Here is a 7,181-nt window from a genome sequence, read left to right on the forward strand (position 1 = left end):
AATTGATCATACATAGATGTGATCTCATATTCTCGGAGGAACTCAGTGCAGCATAATGATAAATGAAATCATGGGCAACATCATGAGGAATGAGACATGAGCATGAAAAACATAATGATGCATGATGATATGAGCATGGGTAGCATGATGATGAATGAGATCATGAGCATGGGCAGCTTGATGATGGATAATACCATGGAAGATACAGCATGATGAGCACCATGAAGATGAGAGAAGCTCAGTCATCAAGGTTCAACACATGTGACAGTACAACAAGGTGTCACACAGTAATGTGCAGAAAATAGACGAGATGCAGCACTATGATAGGTGAACGAGTCACCTTAGAAAATTAGTTGAAGAAAAATTTCTTCAACTGATTCCATGCAATATTAAAAGTCAAGTATGGACTTCTATTGTAAATGTACTATCTCTCTCACTTTCTCTACTGAACTTTGAATAACATAAAAGAAGAATTGATCAAGGGTTTCCCCACATTGTGGGGTTTGACACTGGTTGGCACCACATCTTGTGTCCTCTTGTCTTGGCTTGTCTTCTGCGATTTATATTTATGTTCTATCTGTAGTTTACTTTAACATTGATGTTATTGCTACCTATGAAATTTAAATAAATTGCTCTAGCATAGAACATACCAAAAATTAACAAGTTTGGATCTACAGCTCATGCAGACCCGTCTGTATGGAAAACAAAGCTTGCTTCTGCTACGCTGTCGTATCCCTGACCTTATCGCCAATGTCATATAAGTCACATTTTTTCAAGGTGATCGGGTCGATGGACGACTTAGTGGCCTTGGTCTTTTTCCACGGTTCTTCTTTTTCTTGTTCCCTATTCCGCTTCACCAAGAAGGGAGTGTTTTCTAGGTCTCCATCACCCTGTTCTGATTTCCCTTCTTATTCTGTCTATGGAGAAGGGGATTTTTGGCTCTTGTCAGAGATGTGCTCTTCCTACTCTGCTTGTTCCTTGGCAGCGCACTTCACTTCTGCATGTGCCTTCTCCTCAATCTCCATCTTTCACTTTTCAGCCAACTATTGGATCTTCGACCGAGCCTCTTCCTTCTTCTGCTTTCCCACGGATTTACTAGACCCAGCGAACAAGTCGGATGTAGTGCACCAATCTACTGGCAAATGCTCGAGGTACGTTGTGATGGCATCATCTCTCACTAGGTATGGTAGATCATACCACTTTTGATCGAGGTCCTTTCGTGCCCAGATGGAGATATAGTGGAAGTTCGCTTTGAAATTTTCGTATCTTGACAACTACTCAAAGACAGTCAATGACAGTTGTGGCTTGCGATTGATGGTTGAACGGATGCTTGACTCCATCATCACCCAAAATATTTTACTCTCCTGGACCCGACCAACGTCCTTCGTGGCCCATAGCGAACCAAACTTCACTGCTTCTGGTAGATCCTTTGTGATCAGAGGAAATTGGCTGTCCTCCATAGTTCCCACACGACCAACACAATCGATAGTTACAACCATGAAGAGTGGAATGTTTTGTTGTGGTCCTATGCCTCCCTACAGTTCGTGAGGAACTCACTTCACAGGTAGCGCACCCAGTTGAATTGTACTCCCTTCGCGCATTGGGCGCTAATGAAACCACTGGTATTGATACCTCATCTGTGTGACACTTCCTCATCACCTTGCCAACCAGGATCTGGGTGGCCACCTTCACCGCAGGGTCCGTAATACTCTAAAATGAATATCTACATGACTTCTTAACAAGTTTAAACTTGTCCTTCATTCTTTCGGTGAGGTCGTGCTCGCCCGTCTTTTCACCAAATTCTTTGGCTAGATTCAACCCTAAATGGGGTAGTAGGGTGATCCTATTGATCAACATATCAACTATAGGGATCGGCTTATCCAACCATAGGCACTCATTGTGCACTAGGCACAACAACTATTTAATAACTATCAAATTTATGGAAGCACGGTGGTAATGCGACACCCGTAGCAGATTCAACAATCTTGCCTTTTCCACCCCACGAATCCACTTCACTGGTTCCAGTGCGGTGACACCCGAGTCCTTGTAGAATACTCTCTACATGAAATTATCAATAGCCAGGTGGGGGAACTGCTCAGTGTCCCCCAAGTCCCAATCCTCTAATTTCAGATGTGGGATGTGTGCCAAGCGCGAACCTTCAAATGTTATATTTTCTGGCAACAGGAGCATGTTAAGGAGAAATTTTTTCTCATCAGGGTCCTTCATGACCTTTAACTTGCCCTGGTGTGGAGGGATGTGTTGGGTGTGGAGCCTGATTATCTTCTGTATTCAAAGGTATCGCCACATTGGACCCCAGTTCGAAATGGGGCCGGTAACCTTGCCTGTAAAATATTCACTGCAGGGGGGGTGGCTGCGACCTTTGGTGAGCACCCCCCTGGGGGGGGATTTCGGGGGTAGCGCCCGTGAAGCTAAAAATAGCTGTAAAATTGCCTTGTAAAAGTATAGTAATTTCTAGTCAATCTGGGTCGTTCATTAGGCGGATGATCTAACAGTAGAACTTATGTTTAGTTTAGGGTTTTTTTGCCCTAGAAGGAAACCCCTCTCTTTGTATGAGGGTATTGTATTGAGGCTATGTAATAGATGTGTATTCTCTGAGCGAGAAGAAGAGAGGTGAGACTGTGAGAGAAAACGAAGGATATTACAGCAGATCTACTGTAGGTTGTGTCTCTTCATTTTGCTGGATAATAGAAAGGAAGGACTGGCTATTCAAGGTGGACATAGCCCAAACTGGGTGAACCACGTATATCTGTGTCTCTCTTGTTTTATGTGTTTTCTATGTTTATATTTCTGCAATATTTTATGTGTTCCATTGCTCTGTAATATATAATTTTCTAACAACTAGTATCGGAGCCGAAGGTCTATTTGGCTGATAAACTCGCAGGAAAGAAGGGTTCCTCGTTCGAGTGGGAGCAATGGCGGAAGATGGTAAGTTTAGGGTTGAGAAATTTAACAGCCAAAACTTCTCGTTGTGGAAGATGCAGATGGAAGATTATCTGTATCAAAAAGATCTATACCTACCATTGGGAAGAAAGACAAAGATGCCGACAGGTATGACAAATGAAGAATGGAACCTTCTCGATAGAAAGGCACTCGGAATAGTACGATTGTGCCTCGTAGCATTGGTCGCCTTCAACATTTTGAAGGAAACAATGACAGAGGGTTTGATTAAGGCGTTAGAGAAACTATATGAAAAACCCTTGGCCTCAAACAAGGTATTTCTTATGAAACGGTTATTTAATATGAAGATGTCAGAAGGTGGATCTATTGCAGACCATTTAAATGATTTTAATACTGTTACAAGTTAGTTATGTCTTGTAGGGGTAAACTTTGATGATGAAGTTAGAGCTCTGTTATTCTTGTGCTCATTACCAGAAAGTTGGAATGTTTTAGTAATGGCCATTAGTAACTCTATTTCTAGATCTACTACTTTAAAGTTTGATGATGTTATCGGTGCTATCCTTAGCGAGGAAATGTGATGGAAAAGCTCTGGTAAGACATCGGGTAATGCTTTGAGTGCAGAGTCTAGGGGAAGAAAAATGGAAAGAGGAAAGAGCTCAGGATGTCGCAGTAAATCAAGAAAAGGCAGATCCAAGTCTAGATCGGGGATAATGTGCTGGAAATGTGGAAATAAAGGACACCTAAAGAAATACTATAGATCTCGGAAGGTAAAAGAAGGAGATGCACAGCAAGAAAATAATCATGAAGCAAATGTGATAGGTGAGGTGTTACAAGTGACCTGTAATAAGAGAAAAATTTGTCACACGCACTACCAATTCCTTCTTTTGTTGACTAGTGTATCCTTCTGGAGTGGTTCCTCTAGTCAGAAAGTGTATGATGTCTAAAAAATGATTATCTGCAACGCGCACCACAAAGAGCTACACATCAAGCAGTCCTTCCTCCAAATTAGTGGGTTCCTCACATGTTTCAATGTGTGATAGATGATCTGGTCCTACATTCAATCGCCCTGGCTTCACAATGACTTCGAAATCATATTCCTGAAACAATAGTAACCATCTGCATATTTCCCCCCCAACACAGGCTTGTTGACCAAGTACTTTAATGTAGAATGGTCTGTATACATCTTAAAGTGTCCACCTAGCAAGTAGTGTTTGAACTTTTGGAGTGTGTACACCATAGCCAAACCTTCGCGCTCTGTCGTCAAATAATTCTTCTCAACCTTAGACAACTTCCTACTTGCACAATGTTACAGGGTGATCTAATTCTCCCTCACTGGGTTATGTCAATACTGCTCCTAGCGCAATACATGACACATCCACATGCACATGAAATTCCTTCTTCCAATATGGGAAGACAAGGATTGGCATGGTGACCATCTTTTCTTTTAACACATCTAAGTTTCATTGACATTCTTCATTCCAACAGAATGTAGCATCCTTCTTCAACATTGTTTCCATCGGCATGGTAATTTGGGCATAACTCTTGATGAACTTTCTGTAATAACCAGTATGCCCCAGTGTTGCGCGCAACTGTTTGACACTTCTTGGTGCCTCCAAATTGTTTATGATCGTGATCATAGTAGGGTCCACCATTAATGCTTGTCTGCATACCACATGACCCAGTAAGATTCTGAAAGGAACACAAAACAAACATTTCTTCAAATTTAGCGCGATCTGATACCTTCGGCATGTATCTAGCATCAAGGGTAGACTAGCTACATGGCACTTTATGAGCCCAAACATCGTCCAATTGTCAAAGTATACCTCCAAGAACTTGTGAATGAAGTCCTTGAACGCTTCGATGACTACGCGTGAAAAGATCGTCATCACATTCTTCAGTCCAAAAGGCATCATAGTATACTGAAAGCATCCCCATTCAGTCGCAAAGGTCATCTTACTCCTATATTTTGGCACGATCTTCATTTGATGGTACCCCGAGAACCCATCAATGAACGAATATGCTTCCTGTCCTCCTACATTATCCAACACTTCATTCGTGAACAGAGTCGGAAAAGGATCATGCACACAAGTGTCATTGAGCTTCCTGAGATCTAGGCATATCCTTATTTCATCCTTATGCTCCTTTTCCTGAACTACCATAGGACTTACCCAATCAGACTCCTCCAGTGGTTCAATGATTCCTACCGCTAACATTTTTTCCAATTCTAAGCAGACCCTTTCTTTGTACTTAGGATTGAGGCGATATGGCCTCTGCTTCACAGGCTTCGTGTTTGGTTTCAACATTATCCTCATTACCCCTAAATCACCTATAATCCATTTCAGGTCTGAAAATTTTGTAGGGAACAAATCCTGATACTCGCGGAGCAACTCAGCAACCTTATCCACCATAGCATCATCCCAGTAGTCCCATATATTCGCAAACTTCGGCTCCGCCTCTATCCCAATGTTCACTTGTCTCATTTTCAATGGTGTAGTGATATCATATTCTCTATCTGTGGCCCCTCCACTTTGCGGTGACATTATGTTTCCTGGATATTAATGTTCCTCGGATCCTCGTCTTCCTCTTCAGCGGTCACATTGTAGCACTCCAGTGCATGGTGCAACTAGGTGGTCCAATCTAGTTGAATTAAATCCAAAGGATCTTGTGGTATTCTGAAGGTCACTACTTTGACCTCCTACATAGCTTCATCAATGCACTCAAATCCATATTCAAAGTTAAATGTCATCAAGAATCCTTGTCTCAAAATATCCCATTCGTCCGTGCCATGGTTGAGCTTTGTCTCCAAGTACCAATTCATAAGTATTACATCCAAGGTACGACAGAATAGATGCACCCACTCTGGTTGCATTTCTTCTCCATAAGCATTGGTCCATTTGGCTAAGTGACCACACGGATCACTCCTCTCATCATATTTCTTTGTCAATCACACCTTTGGGTGTCCAAACCGCACCTTCATTAGTCTTCTATATTTGCGCCATCCATCGAAGTTGTCTTTATGTGTACCCCAACCTCTTGTAGGCAAAGCACGTAGCACCAAGTCCAAGGCTTGCAAGTGATGCTTCTTTGGCACTTCCCATTCAAATGCATCCAGAAATTTATCAACGTTAGTTAAACCATCATAGTAAGGTAGACTTCTTACCTCTGATGATATGTAGCGCAGTGATTTGTTCATCATGTTACAACGTGGCATATAACTTGGTCCATTTCATATTCTCCTATTTGTGTGGTGAGCCTCATCTCACTCCATTTTCTTGCCTTATGCTTACCAACTTTCCTGACCACACGCGGTCCCTCAAGAGAATTACTAGCACATTTATTGATCAACTCCTGTAATCCCTTTACGACCTTGCTATCACGTAGCAGCTTCATACAGGTCTCCAAAAACGTAGTAAGAATGGAGGGGTCCATTTCTTCAGACTGCCTATCCTGACTTCCTGAGGTAAAAGCCTCAGCGAAGATTTTTTTTTCTTCCATGAAGGTTTCCTTTGCGCGCTCCAAATCAAAGCCAACCTCCTTCTCTAGAGCTTTACAGACCCATTCACCTTCTTCAGGCCACTTTCCCTTATCTTCACCAATTTTCATTCCACTTCGTAGCACAATATTCACATTGGGGTCCTCTTTGTGGGGTTTATCCCTCATCATTTGTAGGTTTTGTGTAGGCTGTTGAGGTTGCGTCCCCTTTTCGTGCATCCTAGCTATTAGTACAGGGTAGTATTCTGTAGCATGGTCAAACTGAGTGTAGTATTGGCACGACAGGTGCGTTAGGTTTGTGCATTCTTGCGCATAGTGTCTTGGACCTCCACAATTATAGCAAATAACTTTCCCTTGACCTCTCGTTGGGTCCTCCTCCACCTCGGCCTCATCCACGCCCCTGATATGCTCCTCGCAGCCCCCCAATGCCTTGATCTGGAGGCTGAGCTTCTATTTGCACTCGATATGCGGGCATTCTCTCCATCATTAACTCATAACTACAGAAATTGCGCTCATCGTGGCCCACTGATTGGAAGAAGTTGTAGAATAGCTATTGTGGTGTCTGTACAAATTTATACAAGTGGCAATTATCTGTCACATGTTTTCCAAATACCTAATAGATATCACACCACAGCGTGGGCCATTCACTTGGCCCTGCTTGAGCTTCTAGCCTCAGAGAAATCAACCCTCCTCCTACAACATAATTCGCGAAGACAGGGCAATGATCTTTATCATGTCCTTGACTCTTACATTTCAAACACCAAACCTCT

The sequence above is a fragment of the Pinus tabuliformis genome, chromosome J, assembly GCF_031772625.1.
Source record: "Pinus tabuliformis cultivar Carrire ecotype Pingquan chromosome J, CPIR1, whole genome shotgun sequence".
NCBI classification, from domain to species: domain Eukaryota; kingdom Viridiplantae; phylum Streptophyta; class Pinopsida; order Pinales; family Pinaceae; genus Pinus; species Pinus tabuliformis.